The sequence below is a fragment of the Giraffa tippelskirchi genome, chromosome 8, assembly GCF_054371585.1.
Source record: "Giraffa tippelskirchi isolate mGirTip1 chromosome 8, T2T-mGirTip1v1.2.pri, whole genome shotgun sequence".
NCBI classification, from domain to species: Eukaryota; Metazoa; Chordata; class Mammalia; order Artiodactyla; family Giraffidae; genus Giraffa; species Giraffa tippelskirchi.
Window position 1 is genome coordinate 18123622 of NC_137282.1, and position 26307 is coordinate 18149928.

General features: G+C 39.7%; 1 protein-coding gene and 1 non-coding gene across 7 annotated transcripts in view; one reads left to right on the plus strand and one right to left on the minus strand.

Moving 5' to 3' along the window:
* Window positions 1-26307, minus strand: part of RBPMS (RNA binding protein, mRNA processing factor) — a 198189-nt gene that overhangs the window by 137123 nt on the left and 34759 nt on the right. The window lies entirely within an intron of this gene.
* TRNAG-UCC (transfer RNA glycine (anticodon UCC)) lies at window positions 4568-4640 on the plus strand. Its single transcript has one exon. It is a non-coding gene; the product is annotated as a tRNA-Gly (tRNA).

Genomic DNA, 26307 nt, shown 5'->3' on the forward strand with positions numbered 1-26307 from the left:
CATAGTGGACATGACCCAGCCTGTCAGCGATCTCCCTGGAACCCGGTGTGCCAGCCCAGGACACGGGCTAAAATATGCACAGCCAAAACATTTCTCCCCGTGCCAGAGTCTGTGTTCTAATAAGACCAAATAAAGATACAACCAACTTTCCAGATTTTGCTGTTCTGTTGTGCCAAAACTTCTCGATCAAATTCTTGGCCATTCCAAATGGCCACATCTCAGCTATTCAAATGTAACTTATTTGGAGCCTAGTGAAACAATTTCCTAATGTTCCAAATACAATTGAAGATAAAATGTCACCAGAAAATTAAAAGACAGTCTGTATTATATTGAGCTACAATACACCAATGATTTGAAATCATTTTTAGTGTGTAGTGTATGCTATACACCACAAGCAATGTATCTCTTTGCTCACCAAAATGGTGTCACAGGCACTATGAACCCAGGGAAGATGAAAATGGATCTTTAACCTCAAGCCTCATCCGTTCAACACTATCCAAGTGTAAGCAGTGACTGGACATCGGCCCATAAATCTGAGATGACCCTGTAAGGCAAACGTCTTAATCTGTGCTAGAGAATTCATCAGAACACAATAAAATTTTAAATTATCAGAAATTTTAAATTCTATTTTCAAAGTCTTCTTACGGCTCAGAGATGTTAAAACACAGAATATCAGATCCACATACAAATAAATAAAGACAGAGGGATAGGGGAGGGAGGGAGGTAGAGGGGCTCAGAATGGGGACACTTGTATACCTGTGGCTGACTCATGTTGATGTATGGCAAAAACCATCATAATATTGTAAAGTAATTATCTTCCAATTAAAGCAAATAATTTAAGTTTTTTTTTAAAAAACAGACACAAACAAAACGAGTGCTTTTCTATCTAAGCTGACAATCAGTACTGCTATAATATGCAGCAGTTTCTTCCTACTACATCAAAATTCCCAAGCCTCCGGCCTTCCAATTTTCATAATTGTGATTCCTTCTCTTTTCTGCAACACTACTTCCCTGGGCTCTCCTAGGCCAGTCTTAATATCCACCATATCTTGCTTGTTCCTGACTAAAAGTCTTTTGTTGTATAGTTATTCTTTACTTGAGTATAAGGCTCACTTCTGGACTTAGAAGCCCAAATCAAGTCTCCTTCCTTCACCAAAGCAGTAGCATTTCATGACTGCTCCATTACTTCCTTCTTTGCTCAACTCCTACTACACTGCTTGTAGCAAGATCCTATGCCTGATTCCATCTCTAATTGTTTCACGGGCTTTAAGTCTTTTCCAACTAAACTATGCTTTCCTTGAGAGCAGATACTGTACCTTACTCACCTATCACTACCATCTTCAATTAGGGATCTCAATGTCCCAAGCCAAGGGATTGAAGTTTCCTTCTGGAAACTTACAGATGACACACTCACTAGGGGGAAACCCACAATTGGATAGTATTTAAATTATTTCACAGAAATGGTCAAGATCTATAAAGTAGAAGACACTGAACATTACTTAACAGTGGATTTACACAAGCAAAACAGATTCAGTGATTTTATGACAGTACAATTAAGTATTAGATTAATTCTTGTTTAAAGCTCAACATTCAGAAAACTAAGATCATAGCATCCGGTCCCACCACTTCACGGCAAATAGAGGGGGAACACAGTGGCTGACTATTTTTTTGGGCTCCAAAATCACTGCAGATGGTGACTGCACCCATGAAATTAAAAGACGCTTACTCCTTGGAAGGAAAGTTATGACCAACCTAGACAGCATATTAAAAAGCAGAGACATTACCTTGCCAACAAAGGTCCGTCTAGTCAAGGCTATGGTTTTTCCAGTAGTCATGTATGGATGTGAGAGTTGGACTATAAAGAAAGCTGAGCGCCGAAGAATTGATGCTTTTGAACTGTGGTGTTGGAGAAGACTCTTGAGAGTCCCTTGGACTGCAAGGAGATCCAACCAGTCCATCCTAAAGGAGATCAGTCCTGGGTGTTCATTGGAAGGACTGATGCTGAAGCTGAAACTCCAATACTCTGACCACCTGATGCAAAGAGCTGACTCATTTGAAAAGACCCTGATGCTGAGAAAGATTGAAGGCAGGAGGAGAAGGAGATGACAGAGGATGAGACGGTTGGATGGCATCACCGACTCAATGGACATGAGTCTGAGTAAACTCCAGGAGTTGGTGATGGACAGGGAGGCCTGGCGTGCAGCAGTCCATGGGGTCACAAAGAGTCAGACACGACTGAGCGACTGAACTGAATTCTTGTTTTAATGCTTGAGATACAAGGATCCCTCTTTATCCTAAAATAGTGTTAAGTGTTAATCACTCAGTTGAGTCTGACTCTTTGTGACCCCATGAACTGTAGCCCTACATACAGACTCCTCTATCCATGGGATTTTCCAGGCAAGAATACTAGAGTGAGTTGCCATTCTCTTCTCCAGGGGATCTTCCGGGTCTAGGGATCGCACCCAGGTCTCATGCACTGCAGGCAGATTCTTTACCATCTGAGCCACCAGACCTAAACTAAAGGTTAACATAATTTGTTTTTTTAAAAGGAAAGGACCAGATTTCTTCAGCAAAGTTCAAAAAGGATGGCACATGAATTATCTAATTATAAGAAATGAAAGCATAACTCATTTCTCTAACATAGTCATAATAATAAAAATTTATCTGAGGTTAAAGCATTCAAGAGTTAAATGTAAAGAAAAGGAGTTCTAAGAGATGACAAGTCACATATTCAAGCCTCCAACCCATACCCACCCCTCAAGTATTTTCTGATGTTTCACCATCTTACATCCTCACAACACTTGTCATCTTTATGTTTTCAAGGAACACAGTAGTAGGAAATTAATCTTTAAGTCTTTGAGAAACAGTATTATGCAGTACTTATTCACATTTCTGATTTGCAGTTCTAAACCGGTCATCCTGAGCAGCTCTTGGGGGCAATGGACAACATACAGGAGAAAACACAAGGGATGACAAAAAATATCATCAGGAAGGTAATCTGCTTGGGGGAAGATCACATGATCCAGTGTTTCTCAAATAGGCCTGATTACAAGAATGTCTGTCTAGAGTGTCAAAAAAAAAACAGGTTGCTGGGATTCTCCCCCAGAAATTGATTCAGCTGACCTGAGGATGAAGCTTTGGTGTCTGAATTTTTAACAAGGAACACAGATGATTTTCTTGATCAGACACATTTGGGAAACACCAATGGAACAAGCTGCCACATCCAGAGGAAGGTTTTCTGGTCTTAAACACCCAAAACAATATTCACTTATGTTTGCTCCCACTGAGACAAGGCTGTGGCCCTTGAAAGCTCCTTACCGCTAAGTGCCACACAGGCTGTTGGGAAGACCTGGCTTCATCTTGGACGGAGCAGAGGCCTTTCAACCAGGCCCAGGATGAATCTCACCCAGGCAGAGAAGAATTAGACCCTTTCATATGAGAAACTGATTTGTGATTGTATTTTATGAGGTACTTCGGCATTTATTTAGGAGGAAAGCACAAAGTCTGCACTTAAATTAGTGACACAATGAACTTTCACTGTAATTTTTTTACTGAAAATAATGGAATAATTCTGAGACACTCCCTAAATTTCCGAAAAGCTGAAAGTAACAGCCATTTTGTTTTAGAAAAGTCGAATATCTGAGACACAGATCAAGGAACCATAGGCAATGATTAATTATTGAGAGCTTACTGTTTGTATGGAGTTGTAAAGCAGTGTGCATATTATCTCAAAGGAATTTATTAAAATGTAGATTGTGATTCAGCTGACCTAGTGTGGGGCCCAAGATTCTGCTTTTCTAACTAGTTGCCTGGTCCACAGAACAGACTCAAAGGTTCTACAGGAATGACTGCCCAAGCTTTAATGAATGGGAGGGTCACAGGAAGGGCAGGATGGTTGTTAAAAATGAAGACTTTTGGTCCCCATTCCTGGATAATCGATTTGGCCGGGCCCCTGGAATCTGCATTTTTTAACAGGGCCCCAAATGATACCGATAAGAGGCAGAACATGCACTGAAAATTACTGCTATGGAGGTCACAAAGATGAATGAAAGTTTGGTACATCTTTCTGAGGAATTTACAGGATAGGGCAAAGAAGACATCTGTGCTAAGAAGCCATACTTCAAAGCAGTATGAGATACTTGTTAACAATAGCACTCACAATTTGCTCCAAAGTTAGTAGATATTGATATTTTAGAAAGGGAAAGATTTTGAAGTTTTGACTAGCCAACAGAAAACTATTAAGTAGGAAAAGAACAGTTTTTAGACCAACTGCAGAAGCAGACCTCATATGACAAAGAAATGTCAGAAATCAGCTCCCCCAATTCTCTGACAAGAAATGGCTGCATGCCGAAGCAATGTATCCTGGTGTAGGTTTTGTAGCAGAAAATACTACAAACATCTCATAGTTGGGCAGGAATTTGAGGCCTAAGAATCCCTTGGTACTCTTCCTCACCACCCAGGCAACATTACAGATATCAAAGATGATGGAACAACAGGTAATAAACCAAAAGAAATGAAAGAAGGACCAATCCTATGCAATAAAAGAAAAAAAAAAAAATCTGGGACTTCCCTGGTGGTCCAGTGGCTAAGACTCTGCACTTCCAATGCAGGGGATCTGGGTTCAATCCCTTGTCAGGGAACTAGATCCCACACGCTGTAACTAAGACCCACTGCAGCCAAATATATATTTTAAAAAAAGAAAAAAATAAAGAAAAAATTCTTATGGGAGAGAGATTAGAGGTGGAGAAAAATAATCAATCTAGCTACAAGATCATGTTCACCTACTGTCTGAACAAAATGCCACTGTGAAATATCTAATTCCAGCCTACTGATTCTTCACCTCTCCTCCCCTAACATCTAGCATTTTAAAATTACAGTCTGGATGCCTTCTGAGTGGTAATGGCTGGTACAATCATCTCTGCACATTTAACATGAATTACTCATTCCTCCCTGCTTTCCTACTAGACTTGATGGAACTGGGTTTCTTTGGCCACCTCTAAATAGAGATGAAAGGCCACTGGAATGCCCATATTTTTTATCATAACTAAGCAATAATGACTGCAAAATACATTTCTGGCTACTGCCTCACTCTCATTGAAGTTCAACTGATGTTGAACTTCGTACAACTTGAATTGACGATCTCTTAGAAACAGGAATGCAGCCTCGTTGAGGGAGCCCATAGATGAGAAAGGTAGTGATATGGAGGAAAATGCACTGGACGGGGAATTTTGAGTTCTGTGTTCTAGTACTAAACACCTCTGATCACTGCTTCATCCCTAAACACTGCTGTCCATGGATGCGCCATCTTTCTAAAGATGCCTGAAATAATAATGCAATGGAAATCATGATGGAGAAGAAACCTAGAAGCAACCACTTGACAGTGGTTCCAGGCTAATGACTTCCTGAATCAACACTGATCTAGCTGCCAACTACTCTGCATTCCTTAGAAGATGGGAGCCGTTTGTATAGTTATTTTTGGTTTTTAAAAACAAATGGGCTAGCCTTTCCCTGATAACTCAGTGGCAAAGAATCAGCCTGCCAATGCAGAAGACATGGGTTCGATCCCTGATCCAGGAAGATCCCACATGCCACGGACCAACCAAGTCCGTGTGTCACAACTACTAAGGTTGTGCTCTAAAGCCTGGGAGCCGCAGCTACTGAAGCCTGCGTGGCCAAGAGCCCATGCTCTGCAACAAGCGAAGTCTCCTGCAATGAGAAGCCTGCAGAGTGCAACCAGTGTAGCCCCGCTCGCTGCAACTAGAGAAAAGCCTGCATAGCAACAAAAACCCAGCACAGCCAAAAATAAGTAAATGAAATTTAAAAAAAAGAAAAAAAACGGTTAAGTGTCCCCCTAAATAAAATCATCCCCCAACTCTACCCAAAACTCTCCAGCTTCTCCCTTGTTCTCCTTTCTTATCAGTATGTCCATCACTAACACACTGTTTCCTGCTGGGAAACGTCAGTAAAATGACAGTTTCCCCTGAGAAAAGACACTAGCCCCATTCATACTTCTGGAGAGGCTGAAATCACAGGAGTTATTTCCAAAGAGAAGACTGGGGGTAAAGGGAGGTAATCCATATCTATCAAAATCTCAGTTTCTGTACAAAGCATTCAGGCCTTTCTTGACAACCTTCACATGACCTGTATCAAACTGCCCACTAAATAATGAAAGACAGCTTAGTCTTGTGAAATCAACAAAGCCCCATGAGTACAGACTTGTGTCAACAGCTGCAGTAATACCCGACATACATCACTTTACACATGAAGTTTATTAGATATTAGCTTATGGAGGCATGAAAATGAAATTTTCGGAGGCTTAGGGTCCTGGGATGGCAAGTGTGACTCTAAAGATCTCAGGAGCCCAGGCCAGTGAAATGGGTCAGTCTGCCTACTTCTGCTACAGAGCAGGTCATGAAAAACTAAAGGCCTCCTATGTTGCATCACTCCGGGTCTGTCCAAGACCCCAGGACTGAAACATTTTGGGGCATGCAAACGATTACATAGTCCACCTCCAGGGCTTTTAAAGCAGTCCACTTTTAAACAAATATTAAATGCTGGCTAGTCACCATGCTCATCATGTTTTCTACCCATTTCTACACATGTAGCAGGATTTTTGCTACACCTGCCTTTCATCAGTATCACAAGACTAAGGAAAAATTGTTCTACTCTGAAGTTTCTCTATTATTAAAGAATGTTTTCTCCAATGGAAAACCTAACTTCTACTGCTTTCAGTCAAAGGGAAACCAGATAAAATAAAAAATGACCAATAAATTAACAGCCACATTCACCCCTGCTGCAATAGGAGACTATGCTAGCTTTTAGATTGCCAGTTATATATTTTTTTTAATTTTTATTTTGTTATTGGGGTATAGCCAATTATCAATATTGTGACAGTTTCAGGTGGACAGCAAAGGGACTCAGCCATACATAGACATGTAGCCATTCTCCCCCAAACTCCCCTCCCACCCAGGGTGCCACATCACATTGAGCAGAGTTCCCTATGTTATACACCAGGATCTTGTTGGTTATCCATTTAAAATATAGCAGTGCATACATGTCAATCCTAAACTCGCTAATTGTCCCTTCCCCATGCCCCCAGCCACACTCCCACCAACCATAAGTTTGTCCTTTAAGTCTGTAGAACGCCACTTATTTTTTCATAGTCATGCCACTCTGGAAATATTATGCAGCATTTTATGTGATGACTTCTTCCCATTCAAGTTGTCATGAGTTCCAAGGCGGGAAGTGGGACTGAAAGCCTGAACCGGCTGTTTATCAGAAGTTGCTATGTGTTCACCATGTGGAGTTCCAGCCACAGGTATGGGCTTGGCTTTCTGCTCACAGCCTTCTAGCCCCTACCCTAAAGTGACCTCCACTGGTGTCTGTCTTACCTCCCCTTCAAAGTATCGTTCTGGGAGTAAGGAATAAAAGCAAATAAATCAGGTTGTAACCATCCAGAGCTTCCACCAGACTGCAAGAAAGTCTACTTGGGTAGACTGCAAGTCCATTTCATGCTGAACTGCTTAATTATTAATTCTTAGGAACTAGCAAGCAAGCGATTTAAATATTCTACCTCCAGGGCTTTTCAAGCCATCTACTTTTAAAACAGTTATTAGAAGGCTGGCTAGTCACTGTGCTTCTTGATTGTAAAGGGACTAACTGTAGCAATCTAAAGTTCTGTACATTTAATCCATTCTCCCACCCTTCATTTTAAGAGGAAAGTTCTTTGGGAGAAGGAAACTATGCATTAATTTATTTTGGTGTGGCAACCTGTCTTCCATCTGTGTCCCTTGTAATACCTCCATTTGTTTAAAAGAAAGATAAACTGTTCTTTAAAAAGGCTGGGAGCCCTGCTTCTAACAGGACATGCGAGTTGACTTAGGAGTATAACTAAATGTAAATTGTAATTTTTCATGATTTGCTGTTGAAACTAAACTCTGCCCATAAAACTGTAGGCTCTGGTACTCAAGAAGCTCTTTCTAAAACAATGGAAAAGTACTCTGAAAGACAAAACGCCTAAGAGACTATCAGAGGGGCAGAAACCCCCTAGAGTATATTTTCGGGTCAGTTTCGCCGGGACTGTCTCTCCCTGTCCAAGGTGAGGTGCCAGGGCTGGCATCCTGAGAGGAGGTGGTACGTGAGGAAGACAGACTTCATGACCTAGAAGAACTAAAGGCTGAGGGGAAAAGAGGACACAACTTGAGTGGCTTCTGGATATAAGAATACAGGACTATGTCAGAAGAGGAGGATCATGTTAGAGATTCCCAGTATTTTAACCAACACCCCAAGTTTACAAATGCTAAAAACATAAGAGTGACTTTTAGGGCTTGATCTCTTTTAGGCCCAAGTATGGGCTTCCTGGGGAAGGAAATGGCAACCCACTCCAGTATTCTTGCCTGGAGACACCCATGGACAGAGGAGCCTGGCGGGCTGCAGTCCATGGGGTTGCAAAGAGTCAGACACGACTGACAGACTGAGCGTGTAGGCATACATTGGTAACAGTGGTGGAGGTGATCCTTGTGCCAATGGTAAAAAGGACACAGGGGCCAAACACTGCGAGTGCACAACCTCACAGGCATCTTGGCATCTTCCACCAACACTGTCACGCTATACATTTTTTTAAAAAACGTGCAAAGGACTTCACACATCCTTACTGTTACAGCATTTAAATAACAAGTGAAAAATACCAATTCTTCCAATGCTTTACTAACATACAATCTGTTCCACTCTAATATTCTAATGAACAGAAAGGAGTTACACAAAAGTGATCCAGAATTTAAAAACAGATCTATTTTTTAATGTTTCACCCTGAATTGTTTAAAAATGGTTCACGTTAAAAAAAAAAAAAAAGTCTTAAAAGTCTTTACTGAATCTGTTGCAGTACTTTTGTTGTTTATGTCCTGGTTCTTAGCCCTGAGGAGGTGGAATCTTAGCCCTCCGCCAGGGGTTAAACTGCACCCCTGCATTGGTAGATGAAGTCTTAGCCACCGGACCAAGGGAAGCCCCTCATTCTAAATTTAACAAAAACACCTCAGTTTTTGTTTGTCTGCTTTTCATGCCAACAGCCTCTGACTTAATAGCACATGTATTCTCAGAAAAAATTTAGAACACTGAAAGACCAAGCTATACATTTCTGAGGCAAGAACAAAATGAACTAAGAAGCTTTATAAACCTCCTGTTTTAATCAGGGAGCTATCTATAATTCACTAACTAACAAAAAAAAAATGTAATCACAAATGAAGTATGTGACAGCTACATTAACAGCACTGTTTAAAAATTCCCCAAATAGACTAACAGATACACACTACTATATATAAAATAAACAACAAGGACCTGCTGTGTAGCACAGGGAACTATATTCAGCATCTTGTAAAAAACTATAATGGAAAAGAATCTGAAAAAGGATCTATATATAACTGAATCACTTCACTGAACACCTGAAACTAACACAACGTTGTAAATCAACTCTACTCCAATTAAAATTTTAATTAAAAAATCCCCCAAATAATTGCTAAATAACATTTTGTAAAGTGAGACAGAGCTATATTGCTGATATAGAAAGATGCTGAAGATTCAAAAACATGATGAGGGTGTAATTTTGTACAACGACATAGTGAAGCTCTAAAACTATTTCAAAGCAAATTAGATGAAAAACTTTTACTTTTTAACCTCTATTGTTTTGATCTTATTTTTTTAAACCATATGTTTCTTTTTTTTTCAGTGACAATTTTCTCCTTAGAAAGTCTTTCCTAAATTAAGAATTAGGAGATCCTTCTCTACATGCAGGGTTTCCCCGATGACTCAGCAGTGAAAAAATCCACCTGCAATGCAAGAGATGTGTGTTCAATCCCTGGGTCGGGAAGATCCCTTGGAGAAGGAAATGGCAACCCACTCCAGTCTTCTTACTTGGGAAATCTCATGGACAGAAAAGCCTGGTGGACTACAGTCCGTGGGGTCACAAAGATTCAGACATGAGTGAGTAAACACACATGCATGCTTCTCTATACATGACAGATTTGTAAGGAAATATCCTTCAGGGTTATCCAAGACTGGTGATGTATAAATCCCAATGGCTGTATAACACTCAGTCAGTCAGTTCAGTCACTCAGTCGTGTCCAACTCTTTGCGACCCCATGGACTGCGGCACTCCAGGCTTCCCTGTCCATCACCAACTCCCGGAGCTTGCTCAAACTCATGACCATTGAGTCAGTGATGCCATCCAATCATCTCATCCTCTGTCGTCCTCTTCCTCTCCCGCCTTCAATCTTTCCCAGGATCAGGGTCTTTTCCAGTGAGTCAGCTCTTTACATCAGGTGGCCAAAGTATTGTAGCTTCAGCTTCAGCATCAGTCCTTCCAGTGAATATTCAGGACTGATTTCCCTTAGGATGGACTGGTTGGGTCTCCTAGCAGTCCAAGGGCCTCTCAAGAGTCTTTTCCAACACCACAGTTCAAAAGCATCAATACTTTGATGCCCAGCTTTCTTTATACTCTAATTCTCACATCCATACAGGACTACTGGAAAAACCATAGCTTTGACTAGATGGACCTTTGTATAACACTGGTGGGTCTTTTTTTCTTTTGGTAAATACTGATGAGTAGCCAACGTTAAGAAAACACTGCAATTAGTATTACACACTTCAGTAGCAATGGCTGGTTTACTACAGTATCTCCTCTTCCCGTTTTATAAAGTAATATATTTTAGTTGGGTACATGATTTGCCAAACTCCCTTGCTCGTTAAGGTTATACTCTTAAGGTCAGCACTGCCTGCAAGTTCTGAGTTGTCCCATAAAGGCACCATATCTCTTCCCTCTTTTCTGCTACACAGAAGATATGATGGTGAAAACTGGAGTAGTCATCTTAGACCATAAAAGCTACCTGTTGAAGATGACAGAGCAACAAAATATGGTCCCCGATGAATGTACACCGAGCATACAGACAGATCACAGACCACTTTTCAGACTTTCGTGTGAGAGAAATGAACATCTGCTGTGTTTAAGCCACATGCCTTGTTTTCCCTTGCTGCAGTCAATGTCCTACTGCAAGCTTGCACACACGCACACACATACACTCAAATCCTATAAATCTCACTTTAAAAACAAGTTTATTAAACTAAAAACTAAAAGTTAATCTACCTGTGTTAAATCTTAAAATAGAAAACAAAAGCAGGAGAACCTAAGATATCTTGGTTTCTTTCTTAAGCTCCTTGGGTTTTGAGCAGCGAGTTTGAAAAACAGAGCAGCCTCACCCTGAGCGATTGCTGGCCTTGGTTCCTTACTTGGGAAAGGAGTAAAACGTTAAGATTTAAAATACTGTGAGACTACTAAAAATAAAATGTACCAAGTGACCTAATGTACCTCACAGATTAACCACAATAAAGACAAAAGTGAACTTGGAGCAATCACTAGACACATAAACTATACTAAACTATAAAATCATCTTTAAAATTAATACCCCACATCACTATGATGCGAAGCAGCAACCAAGGCAACTTTATACAAAGAAACAAGGCTTACTTCAGGATGGTTTCTGGCACTTTTGATCTAACTTTCCAAGTCATGTTTTTTTATTCTTTGTGTGTGTGTGTGTGGCTGTGCCAGGTCTCAGTTTTGCCATGCCAAATCTTAGTTGCAGCCTGCAGGATCTAGTTCCCTGACCAGGGATCAAACCTAGGCCCCTTGCACTGGTAGCACAGAGTCTTAGCTACTGGACCACCAAGGAAGTCCCTCCAAGTTATTTTTAGTGTGCCACATTGGTATGTCTTAAAGAGGCAATGGAATCAAAGTCCTCACACAAATATATTTACAGGCAGACTGAAGGTAAGTGATAAAGAAATGTTAGAGAACAAGAATCTAAAAACCCCAGTATCAGCTTCACATCTATAGAGAATTAGTTATTTTTAGGAACCAATAGAGTACTGATTTATAAATGAGTAAAAGTGGAATTGGAAGTTCTTCAGAAAACAGATATACCCCAGCAAATTAATCTAAAAGATTTTTCTCCTGTAGTGTTTAAATACCTATGTATTTAGTTACTTCTGTCAATGTTTCTTACAGACTTAAGGATACTAACATTTCCTTTAAAATTTTAAATTTGCCTTTCATAGAGTACAGTTTCTGCTTACAGTATCTTATCTTTTCAAAAGCATACATTATTTTTTCAAACATTCCACATTGTCCTTTTGGTCAGGTTCTGACTAGCAAATACATGCAGTAGGTAAAAAGATGATGACAATATAAAGGTCTATTTATTTTCTAGTATAAGCTTCAAGAGATTTTCCAATGGATTTTAACAGATTTTAAATGGATTTTTTAAATAGAATAAAACATACCAGATTGCTAGACATTCAGGCCAAGTTTAATACTAACCATGAGTTTATACAAGACAACTAACCCCACAGTCCTAAGCTCAGGAGGTTCCTCTCTTTGGAAAAAAAAACTCAAGTCTGAAGTACACTTAATTTATTTAAAATTTTTCTACACCAGATATTCTAGCAATGATTCGCTGGCAGCAAAGCAGATGAAAAGATTAAGATTTACTGGGCAGTTTTCTGTTCTTAATGTGTACTACAGAGGAGAGGTAAATGAAAGCAGAAATCACAAAACACATTTCAGAAATTTTAAATCTTTGAAAGAAATGGTTTTGTTTCTGGCCTCTCCCCGTGGCTTGAGGAGGACTCTTAGTTCTCCGACCAGGGATCGAACCTGAGCCTTCTGCAGTAGAAGTAGAGTCTTAATCGCTTGACCACCAAGGAAGTCCTAGAAAAAGATATTCTTAAAAAAAAAAAAATTGTTTGGAAGTTCAGAAGAACATGGCCTGTTTCTGGCACTTCTTGTCCTCCATCTTTCTAGTTTATTTACAGTAGGAAAAAGGGGTAGACCTGAAACCCAAATGAAATAGTAATGTGTGAAAAAATACATAAAAGTACAAGACCCCCAACATATTCACTTTAAACCACAATGATTTAACTGTTCTTATAATGACAAGCCAAAGGTCATCACGTATAGAAAGAACACAGTTCTGCACATAATGAACATTAACATGATGCTTACAAATGTATGGATCCGATTCCTAAATCAATTCCAAAACCTAAATGCTCATAAAGCCTAAAGTTGTGTGTGTTGGGGAAAAAGAGTTGTGTATGTAAATGCACTGAGCAGCAAAACATGACCCAAAATGATGAGTTTTCATGTTTCCCCCTCAGTGTATTTCTTTCACTGGAGAAACGTTAGTGTGCTTAATTAAGAGGCTCTACTTTAGACCTCACTGAGGGTATTGTGTTATCAGCGGGTTATACACACAAAATGTGGTCAATACACACAATGGAATATTATTCAGCCTTGAAAAGCAAAGAAATTCTGACCCATGCTACAATATGGATGAACCTGAGGACATGATGCCAAGTGAAATAAGCCAGTCACAGAAAGGCGTACTGTATGACTCCACTTAGACACAGTTATTTGAAGCAGACAAACACAGAGAAACAAAGTAAATGATGGCTGCCAGGGACTGGGGTCGGGGGCGGGGAATGCAGAGCTGTTTAACAGGTATAGAGTTTCATGTTTGTTAGAAAAAAACGTTCTGAACACCTATTGGACAACATTGTGAATATACTCAACATTACTGAACTGTACACTTAAAAAACGGTGCCAAATTTTATCTTTTAACCACAATTAAAAAAAATTTTAATGATATAAAGGAAGAAACAGCTGGCAAGAGAGAAGCCAATGGAAGGTTAACTCTCTACAGAAGAACTTCTGTCTTGCTCACTTTCAGAATGTCAAAAGATTTCTCACAACATTCCTTTTTTGAGATGTTCACTGCAAACCAGCCTATTTAAAGTGCTGTTAGGTTCCAGAAGGGGTCCTTGTAAACTGAATCAGTGTCTCCACGTCATTAGGCTATCCTGGAAAAGGGATCTCCAAGGAGATTTTTGCTCTATGAATTATCAAAATTACTTTTAAGTTCTTGGTAAGTGCCGATTCATGACTCCTTCAACTTCTTCCTGTAAGATCCAACAGGAAACACCAAAGAAAGAACATATCCTTTCCATTTGGCTTTAGGATTAAAGAGATTTACTTTTCAGTGACGCACACACAAAGTTTATCCTCCAAACAGTATTTCACATTAGTGACTGATCACAGCTCACATTAACTTTGTCTAAAATAAGGTCAAAATAACCACTAGTATTACAGTATCAGAGTATTTTTGACATTTTCAAGTAAATTCAGATACCTCCCCTCTGCAAACAGACATTTCAAATAAGATCGTATCTTTCTATTTCTAGCTCTGTATGTAATAAATACAAACTGCTATTTTAGTAATATATATCGTAATGCAAAGGAAAAGAAAAACAAAAAGGTAGAGAAGTATAGTCTGTACTTGAAACGCTTCTCCTTTCACCTTCCAACATATGTAAGGATAAAGGACTAAATAATTTAATTCCAAATGCAGAACTAAATGGTAATTCTTATTCCTCTGTGAAAGGTAACCAGTTACACCTTCGCTTGAACAAGTATTTCCTCTACCAAGTCACTCAGAAGTTTCAGGGAAAATGGTATTTCTGGCTGTTATCGTCTTCCTTACCCCTTGCAATAATGACCACCATCAACTTCTGGTTCTACATAGTATCAGTCTACTTAACGGCACAGACAAGACAGAAGTGGCAAACCTACCCAGTTATATTCTGTATCTGATAAAGGTTGTAACGACCATCCTAAAACCTGGGAAGTAAGAGAATCAGTTGGCTCAGAATTTTACAATAGATATTCAGAGAACCCTGATGATTTGCTGTTATTTTACTAAAAGCCACTAGGCTAATTCATCAGTAAGGGAAGAGGAAGATAGTTATTTGCTTAGTGTTCATTCCTATCTAAAATTATGCTTTAAGACAAACTTCCATAATAGATAAATCATTTCCTAAGTAAAAACAACAGTTTTTTTTTTTTTAAGCACTCAGAGTTCACTACAAATTCTTCTGAAGTGAACTTGTTTATCCAAATAGCAGGCTTTGACAAGATCAATTTTAACGTTTGACCTATAATCCCGACAACTTCAGGTCAAATTGCTACACATATCATGACGAAGAATATAAACATACAAAGGTTCATGACTTATTCACTTCAAATTGTTCTTACTTACGCGAATGTTCAAGAAACATGAAATCCCATGAACCAGGATCTCTGCTAGTACAAAATCCAATCATATGAATTCAACACAATGACTCCAACTTTCTTTTGAAAATAAAAACACAGGCAAACCAAAACTGCATGAAAAAATATAAGGGTACCAGCAAGCTGTAACAAACCAGACGCCCCAGTCTTGGGGAAAAAAGTGAAACAGGCTGATATGTGCCGAGGAAAACCAATGTAGTCCTAAGTGACAGCAACATCAGTGGACAAAGGAACAAAAATGGTGTCAGCCAATCTTGAATAGAAGGCTGTGCTCAGAGCACAAAACCCCACCTGCAGACTTCCCAGAAGAGCAACCCGGTCAGAAAAGGAACTGGGAACTACGGCACATAAAAATGGCTGATCAAAGTAGACATGTTTATCCTGAAGGGAAAAATACAAGGCTTGGGAGAAAGTTGACAGCACATTTAAAATATTTTTAGAGCTGCCCTATTGACTGAGTGACTTCACTTTCACTTTTCACTTTCATGCACTGGAGAAGGAAATGGCAACCCACTCCAATATTCTTGTCTGGAGAATCCCAGGGACGAAGGAGCCTGGTGGGCTGCCATCTATGGGGTCGCACAGAGTCGGACGTGACTAAAGCGACTTAGCAGCAGCAGCAGCAGCATTCAACCAAATGCACACGCACGTTCAGTCGTGTCCAACTCTTTTGTGACTCCATGGACTGTAGCCCGCCAGGCTCCTCTGTCCGTGGGATTCTCCAGGCAAGAATAGTGGAGTGGGTTGCCATTTCCTCCTCCAGGGGATCTTCCTGACCCAAGTACCGAACCCACATACATCTCTTGTGTCTCCTACACTGGCAGCAGATTCCTGACCACTGGTGCCACCTGGGAAGCCCCTATACAAGGAGCAGGTTAACTATGTCATCATCCAACTAGGCAGGAATAGCACCAACCGCGGAAGGTCACAGTTCCAGGTGTGTAGAACCACTGAAAATGTCTATAGTAAAATGGAACACCTTGAAGAACAGAAAGCTCCTGGCAGTAGGAAATGCTTAAAGGATTCAGAAAAATGAAAAGTCATTACTTTTCTGAACCTCTAAACATTTTCTGGTGCCAGAAGCTTTCTATTCTCCAAGTTAGTCTGTTTTACTATGAACAGATATTTCCTTCAAAAGAAAAAGGGGGATAACTATTGGAAACAAATTCCAAATAAGGACTTAAGGAGATGTCAGAAACATTGGTTCCTTTTCTGTATTTATCCATATTCCAAATTTTTCCATCTCGCATCAGTATATAACTGATTTAAATAATCTAACCAAAAATTGTTTTTCTCCCAGTCACCAACTTACCTTTGAAACCTCTTCAAGATCATTTCTGATAAGAGTCTTCCATAACTCATCACCCTATCACCACGCACACACACAGACTGTGCACACATCCTCATTGGCAGCTATCTCTTTAAGCTTCCATGGTTATCTGTGTATATCACCAACATACTACTCGTTGCCCCGTAAGGATTATTGATATGAACAGAATTCTAAGAGCTTAAGACTTTGACTTTAGAAAGTCATGTACCATAAAGTATTAGTACTACCGAATTACAACAATCTATGAAATTTATGAAAGAACTAAAACAAAATGCAATGCACCTTATAACCAGAGAAAACCATATAATTCAAAAAGATACATACACCTCAATGTTCACTGAAGCACTATTTACAATACCCAAGACATAGAAGCAACCTAAACGTCCATCAATGGAGGAATAGATAAAGAAGATATGGTACATACCCACAACGAAATACTACTCAGCCACGGGAAAAAAAAAAAAAAAAATTATGAAATAATGCCATTTGCAGAAACATGAATGGATATAGAGATTATCACACTAAGTGAAGCAAATTGGAAAAATAAATATCCTATGTTATTACTTATATGTGGACTCTAAAAAATGATACAAATGAACCTATTTACAAAACAGACTCACAGACATAGAAAACAAACTTATGGTTACCATAAGGGAAGGGTGGGGGGAGGTGGATAAATTAGGAATTTGGGAGTAATATATACACACTACTATATGTATAACAGATGAACAAGGACCTACTGTCTAGCACAGGGAACTGCATTCAGTATTTTGTAATAAGCTACACGGGAACAGAATCTGGAAAAGAATATGTATGTAAACAAATATGTATATATATACATATATACATGTATATACACATATATAAAACAGTAACTGTGCTATATATCTGAAGGTAACAGAACATCTCAGATCAATTACACTTCAATAAAAAATTAACTTAAAAAAAGTAATACACCTAAAAAGGTGACCAGAGAGTATGTGTTCTACCTTGGCATCCAAGGAGTTAGGGACCAATTGGATCATATGGTATGTGTCTTCTTTGAACATCTGTCCCTTAGAAACATGTTCTAGAATCTTTGTTGTTTTATATAGTTCAGCATTGCTTAGATTTTAAATTACTTAAGGATGTAGAGGTCTTCCTTTCCCAGTTCCACAAGTGACCTTAGGAGCTGGTTAAATGAAATTCCATAAACTGCTCACAAATAGAAAAAAAAACTTACACTTGGAGAACTAAATCATGTAATAGAGTGTGTGTGTGTGTGTGTGTGTGTGTACATGAGATGAGGGGGTGCTTACTATTTTTGAGAATCTGGTAGAATCAGATTTTTTTCTTTTTCTGTTCTTGTGGACACAAAAGACCACTGATAGTAACTCCCTTACCTCCAACGCTCATGTAATAAATCCTTGATACACCTAATTTCCTACAAGCTGCGGAAATTAAAAGTTTCCAGGATTCTATTACTGGGTCTAATGCCAGTCACAGAATTTCAGACTTAGAAGGTAACCTAGAGACCATCTAACGCAGTTCCCTCATTTTACTGCTTAGAAAAGTAAAATGACTTGACAATGAAGGATTCTGAACAGTTTTCTCACTTTTTCTTTTCAAACCACGAATAAAATACAGGTTCAATTATCTCATAGAAGACATTGCATTGGTTTAGGACCACCTGAGATTCATGACTGCTCAGTTATTTTATTCTTGAAGGAACTCACACTTGGAAGTCATCACCACTTAGACAACATGGGTACAGTGACAAGTCTTATGTGCTCAATGGCAAAAATCACAACACAGGAGTTCCAGGTCCAGTCAATAATTATAATAATGAATCAATTATGGTAAAAACAGCTATCATGTCATAAACTCCTACTGCATCTTAGTTGATTCAATCCCATACATACAGTATCACATGCAATCATCCCAATGACCCTGCAACGGCAAATAAAAGACCGATGAGGCCAAAGAGACTCATTCAACCCAAAGACAATGTCTCAAAATGCAGAGTCTGGATTTAAACCCCAGCCTGTCTGACTTCAAAGCTTGTCCACTCTCTGCTGTGCCACTTTGACTGCTGCTGTTTAGTTCCTCAAAGCTGTTTCAATTCTCGCAAGTGAAAGCAAAGTGAAAGTGTTAACCGTGTAGTCAAGTCCGACTCTTTGTGACCCCACAGACTGTAGCCCACCAGGCTCCCCTGTCCAAGAAATTCTTCAGTTCTCTAGCAAGTTTCCAAATGTTCAGAAAGGCATACCTAATAAAAACAAGCAAGGTTCACGAAAACAAGCAAGGACGTAGAAGCCAGGCCCACTAGGCTTAAGACTCCTGACACCATCACTCACTGGTTCTGAATAACCCAGGGCACGCAGATTAGAGAGGTATTATGAGAAGCTTAACAGGGCAGAATTTTGAGAAATGAAGTCTTACTAAGAGTTACTCATAAATCATCACCCTTAAAATTCACAGAAGAGTATAATCTTCGGATGGAACCTGATAAATCATTCCGAACAACGGATGACAACCCTAGAAAGAAAAAACTCACCCCCCAAAAAAAGATATTTTAAAATCCAAACATAAGAGACCTCTCTCTTTTGCCTCTCTTGTGGGTGTTTATTTTGTTTCACAATTAAGTGGCCATTGGAAGAATAAGTTTTTCAAAGTTCTGGAAAGTCATCTTAAATTAGGCCCCGGAAAGAAATGGAATCTCTTTTAGTAATGACTCTTGTTTTCTTTGAAAGTTCATGTTTGGGTCAGCCAAGTCTTAAACGGTAAAATTATATTGCTGTGTTGTTATTCAAGTTTGGGGGTGGGGTGGGGGTGAGGCTGCTAGCTGTTTGGATCACTGTGGGACAGCTTATCTGGTTTCTATACTGAAAGAAGGGTCTATTCTTAGGCAAAAGTCATCATCATTTTAGAGGAGCAGAAGCTTGCATTGGATTTCTATTGAACACTCCACACGGGAAAACTCAGAAAATCTAGCTCTCCAAATAAAAGCTGTCTTCAGAGCTTGGGTGATTTTTCTTGAGTCAATGGAATGTCCAAGCTCAAGAGTTTTGCTTTTGTTGTTTTCCTGCATTGCAACATAGCCAGATAGAAAGCAATTGTGTAAGGATATTTTCCCATTTATTTATTCCTTGCCTTGTTCTATCAAGAATAAAGCTGCAAATAGTAACAATAATTGAAACTACCAAAGTTACCAATAAGCCAAGAAGCTGTACTTGGTTTTATTACAATAGCTACTACCCTGATCTTAAACTATTAGCCATATGACTAATAGGCATACCATACTCTCATGCTATATTTAATGAAGTCTATCTGATTTTAATATTGTCATCTGCTTTTAAAATAACTACCTTCATGGAGATAGTCACTGCAGCCAAAGGAACAAAGGAAGTGGCTTGGTTGACAGGAAGGCAAAACAGGTAAGCAACATTAAGTTAAGGCAATAGTCCTCAAGGGATAAAAATCACTCCAAGGAGGATTTAAGTAGCCCTTGGCACCAACGTCATCAAGGAACATCAAAAGAAGTCACGAGCACCTCTGCGGTTAGTACTTGTCACTGCCAGATCCGAGGTCCTGGTGGAAGATGTCTTGCTTAAGAGTAAAAAAATAAATAATGCACATGAGATGCAGGGTTGCTGACTTGTCTGCAATTTCCCATCTAACCAAAGACTCCAGACATCTCATCAAAGGGACGGAAAATCGTAATTTTCGACCAAAGAGTCACTTTAAACAACCATCAGATAATGTGTCAAACTAAAGACTGGTGCTAAAGAAAAGTGATCATTGAGAGGTTAAACCAAAAAATTTTAAGTCTTTTCCTTTTTTATTATTTTTGGCTGTACTGGGTCTTCGTTGCTTCGCAAGCTTTTCTGTAGTTGCAGCGCGCGAGCATCTAATTGCAGTGGCTTCTCCTGTTGTGGCTCCCGGGCTCTAGAGCGCAGGCTCAATAGCTGTGGGGCACAGCTTAGCTGCCCTGTGGCATGTGGGACCTTCCAGGACCAGGGATTGAACCCACGTCTCCTGCGTTGGCAGGTGGATTCTTTACCACTGAGCCACCAAGGAAGCCTTTAAAAGTGTCTTCTTGACAACAGAACTGTATGATCAGTCATTCATATGCTGATAAGCACTCTAATTCAACGCAAGAGAAGAGAGTGAATGGAGTAGGCCTTTTCCATTTTAAAACCACTTTTACTTATATAGTAAATCATACCCACAAGTAATTACTTATCCTCCTATATTGTCACCTGCTTCACTTCTCATCACCTTCACTAAGAAAATCGCCTAGTTTCTAAGTTTCAGCAGCTTGCACATTGCCAAGCACATGGGAGACACTTAATACATCTTACTGGAAAAAGTGAATTATAAGAGATGGGTTTTAAAAAAAATGCACAGCATGTTCATCCATAGCTCAAGAAAAGTAAATGAAGAGGAAGCAAGAAGCTGTAATTTTGCCCTTTAGGAGAAATTACTAAATAAGGTGTTACTCAAGAGGGAAGGGATATATATATCTTATCGCTGCTTTGCATTGTCCTACAGTAGAAACCAACAGAACATTGTAAAGCGATTATCCTCCAATTAAAAAATAAAAAGCCCAGTATCCCATAAAAAATAAAGAGCGTTAGTACATGTCTCTCAAAGCTACCCATAAATTTTCAAACACATAAAAGGATTATTGCATGATTATGCCACTTTTTCTAATTAGTAACTGAGATAGCTACCAGGAACTCAAAACACTGGTTTCTCCATATAATACTTCAATACCACCAATTTTTAAAATGCTGTTGTTATTGTATTTCTGTTCTTTGATATGCTATTTACTTTGTAACATACAGTGGAGGAACGGATCCAAGTTATTCAACAACTCACTAGAAGATTGGCTCTTTATTAGATTCTGAAAAACGTGTCCAAAGAGTACATTTCAGGGATATGCATAATGAAGTCTCTTCTCTGCGTTCACCTCTCAAATATCCTGATTCCACCTGAAGCAGAGAATCATGACATGCAACTTGTTGTTTCTTAGAGAAATACTACAAGTTTAGAACAAGAAGTACAGCACTCTCCTGTGCTGCCAAGAGTGACAAAGGGAATTGTGAGATTTCACACTTCCAAATTTGCCAAGTGTAGATTATATAACCATACAGTTACAACAAAAGGAATGTTCTGTGAATCAAGTTACTAGGGCTCAGGAATTTAACTTATAAATCACTAGCATTTAATTACTTCTAGAGTACTTTTTCCTTCCCTTCTTTCATGTGAAAAGTAGTTTAAAATTCACAAATTGACCCACACTTTGAAAAAGGAGACAATAGCAAGTGTATACCATTTTTTTAAAAGCATAGAAATCTGGAGATAATAGTACCATTTATTGGGCTGCTGAGCTTATAAACTGTGTAGACACCAAGAAGCCAAAACATGAAAAAGAGACGCAAGAACCTGATGAAAGGGGGGAAGAAGGCTCAAGAGGGAGGGTGTATGTACGTGTATATGTGTGTATGTGACTGATTCACCATGTTGTATGGCAGAAACCAACGCAGCACTGTAAAGCAATTATCCTCCAATTAAAATAAATAAAAGAAATTGACAAAAGGGATCTTGCTGGGTGACCTAAGGACTGCCTCTCCCCCACAAAAAAAAAACCTTGATACGGATGTATTGAGACCTACTATAACTGATTAAACTTTGACTGAAAAATAAGATTACAGACTTTTTTATATTTCCCTACAAATATTGGGTGACATAGATATTGGTCACTGAATGATGTAGTCAAAGCTTCCAACACTGTCATTAGCTTAACTGTTTTACTTTTTTAAAAGGGAAAAATAAATACCCTTCCAGGAGGTCTGGATTTCACTGCTTTTAATTTAGATATAATTTAGTTTTGACAGCATAAAGGAGATGCTGCCCGGGGAGTCCAGGAAGGCTTTCTAGAAGCAAGCTGCGTGCTGTAAGGCAGACGCTCTCATCCTGCGCGGAGACCATGGGCTCTCCAGCACCCTCTCACCCTGAGCCAGCCACATGGCCATCCATGTGACTCACGTGAGGACGGGTGGCACAGAACCATCCCACCTCCAGACATAATGTTACATGGCAAATCAAGCCACTCTTTGGACCTTGGTTTCCTTATTTGAAAAAAGGAGAAAAGGCTGCACCAGTGATGCTCCTTCCAGTTCTAAAACAGGATTATGACATTTATGACTTTAGCAGGATGTCTCTAGCTTGCCTACAAACAAAACACACACAGGAAAAACTTCGAAGATGTTTTCTTCTCACCACCTTTGACTTGTCTTAGAACCAGAAGCAAATGCTTTTGTGATTAAGTGTTTCTTAGGGATTCCCAAAGGGCCGAATGTTACTGGTGGGGCCACGCGTGGTGGTGACCCGTCCCATTTCCCAAAGCTTGCTAGCGATGCTCTGAAAGTGATGTGAAAAACACAAGGTTGTGAACACATTTAAACTGTACCTTAAAACAGTGTGCATTTTCTTTAGGGAAAAAAAGAATCTTATATTCCCACAGTACCTATTTTTTTAGTTTTTTATTTATTTTATATTGGAGTATGGTTAATTCACAGCAGTATGTTAGCTACAGGTGTACAGTAAAGTGATTTCAGTTATATCCACAGAAATATCCATTCTTTTTCAAATTCTTTTCCCATTTCGGTTATTAGAGAATACTGAACCGAGTTCCCTGTGCTACACAGTAGGACCTGGTTATTTAAGGTCTATTTTTAAATGTGGTAATGGGCACATGTCAGTTCCAAACTCCCTATCTATCTCCCCTGCCCCTTCTCCCGGGTAACCGTAAGTTCGTTCTCGTAAGTCTCCCACAGTACGTACCTACTTCTAACTGTTTTAAAGCCCTCACATAGATCACAGTTAATACTAATACGGAGATGGATAGTAGGCTGAAAGTAGGGTGTCCTACCAAGCGCCTCTTGGGGTGCCCTATAAATACTAGAATGGTTGTACAGTACAGCATTGACTAAACTTCTTTAAATAATGTTATCTCCAATTACAGCAGGATTACTTAAGAGCTTTTCACTCAATGATATAACTGCTTAATATTATGATTAATCATGATGGTTAGCACTTGCTGACTAGTTTACCATGGGCCAGACACAACAGGCATCCACCTGCCCCCAGGAGCCTACAGATTAGGAAACAGAGGCAGAGAGAGGTCATTTCCTCACAAGGTCGTGAAGCAGAATCTGCACTCCGCCTTCCTGACCCCACAGTCTACCTGTCTAAACGTTGGATAGCAAACCTACCAAGCATCCGACACCGTTCTGAGTGAGCAAGATAATTAAGACATGTGCTTGGTTTACAGGTGGTGGAGGCTGCCAAACATTAAAGAAATAATTACAACACAGTATGTGCGCTGTAACCCAGGCCTTTAAACATTGCTGGGGCAACACAGGAAAGAGCGAGAGAGGCTGCCTGGGAGTTCAGCCAGGCTTCCATTTGAGCTGGGTATTGAAAGATGAGCACGCATTCCTGGGGAGCAGGAAGAATGGAAGGGCATTCCAGATGGAGAACAGCATGTGCCAAGGTACATAAAGGTGAGTGAACCCACGGAATCCAGTGGGGCAGGAAGGGAGAAAAGGCAGGCCAGGGACGGGGAGTTTCCAGGCTCGCTCACTGGACCCCTTTCCGCCTCATCCTGCCTGACTAAACGGTGGCTAGGAAAGGGCCCACTGACAGCTATCTCCTACAGCAACGGTCCCCAAACTTTATGGCACCAGGGACCACTTTCCTGGAAGACAATTTTTCCATGAATCAGGGTGAGGCGATGGTTCTGGGATGATTCAATGCATTACATCTGTTGTGCACTTTACTTCTATTATTATTATTATATCAGCTCCATCTCAGATCACCAGGCATTAGATCCTGGAGGTTGGGGACCCCTGTCCTATAGGAGTAATATCTGGTGGAGTTTAAAGGAATGTCTTTTCTTCCTTTCTGAAATAACACTTCCCCAGAGTCAGGAAGCCTTTAAAAAGCAAATAGTCCTGGGATACAAGCAAGAATGTAAGTGTGACAGACCAATCAGTTAGCTGACATTCTTAGAGCCAGACAGGCAGAAGATGGCACATAGAAGGGGAGGGTAACTGGCTCCCATGATGGATTTCCATCAACTCTAAAGTCTAGGTCTGTGGCCCTTAGGAGATTATGAACAAAACCGTGTGTGTGTTTTCTAGGGAGAATATCCACAGGTTTCACCAGATTCTCAAAGGGATCAATGACCCCTCAAATCAACAATCACTGCTTTCAAGCAGACCAGACTTCCCCGTAACTTATAACACCAGGGGCAACCCTAAGACATAATAAGTTAAAAAAAAAAAAAAAATCAGTGCAAGCAAAATGAGAAAGTATCCATGCCTCTTCAGCTTTACTTGAAATGCTGACAAACACGTTACCTTAAGGCTCTGTTCAAAAGGCCTTTAAGATCTGAGATAGTTATGTTTGCCTAACTTTACTCAGGTCATATTATGCAAGCCAGCCACCTATTCAGGACCCCAAATGTTCATGATTTACCGATAAGGCATAAACTCACTTATTTGTAATCTAACTCTCCTAAGAAAACCTGCCCTCTAAACAGTGAAGGCACGGAGGAAATCCAAGACTCTGGACTCATAGGCTGGGTACTTAATTAACTTCTTGAAACTAATATTTAAAAGAAAACTTAAAAACAAACCATACTTCAGTGAGACTCGCTCTTAATTTTCTACCACAAGATTAAAAGGATGACTGCCCTCTGAGGAATAATAATCACCAAAGAGTCTGAACACAACAAAGCTTATATGCAGATTGGCGACTGGGTCCCCCGGTGGAATGTGAACATTGCTAACCCAGCATGTCATCAGCATCACATCTTACATCACATCACCAGCATTGCAACATATCACAATTCTTCTGTTGTCAGCATCTTTTCTATTTCTGTTCAGTTCCATGATGCACAAAGCCAAGGGATTAGAAGCAACTTTTCATGAAAGACACAGAGAGACTAGCCTTTGGGCATGCAGCATGCCCAGCACCAAACGCAGAGCAGTGGTCCAAGTTCACTGCCAGCCTGATCACAGAGCTGTGTGAGCTCTGCTAAGTTACCTGCCCTCTCTGTCCTTTCTTCAAGTATGAAATGGGGATCATGGTTTTAACTCCTCATAGGATTGTTATGAGAGCTCGGTAAGTTAAGGTTCGTAAGATGTTTAGAACAGTGTCTGGAAGCTAGTGTTTGACAAATACATGAAATCTCACCAAAATTCCTTGGTTAAGGAAACGAGCTGTTCCAACAAAACTGAGAAAGACAAGTCATGTTCAGTAACATGCCAATATCCAGGGTAATAAGCCTCCTGGTTCAGTGCGAAACAAAACACCAAAATAACCACTACAAGTGCAAATACCGTAATTCTCCATGAAACAAAAAACATATTTAAGAAGAAAAACATTTAAAAATCACAAAATCAAACCAAGTTAAAGAGACATGTACTGAGCTACTACCACATGTTCATCACTAGGCTAGATGTTGGTGGTAAAAAAAAAAACATTATTCTACATATATGTCTTTACATCACAGGAGCAGAAAATGCTGAGAATAGTATTCATGCCTATATCCACTGCAATACACTGAAGAGCTAGGCTTAACTTTTGAAGGAAGATAAATTTCTACCCAAGTAATAATGGAGCAGTGTAGGGCCTTCCCTGGTGGTCCAGTGGTTGAGACTCGATGCTTCCAATGCAGAGGATGTGGGTTCGATCCTTGGTCAGGAAACTGAGATTACACATGCCATATGATATAGCCAAACAATTTAAA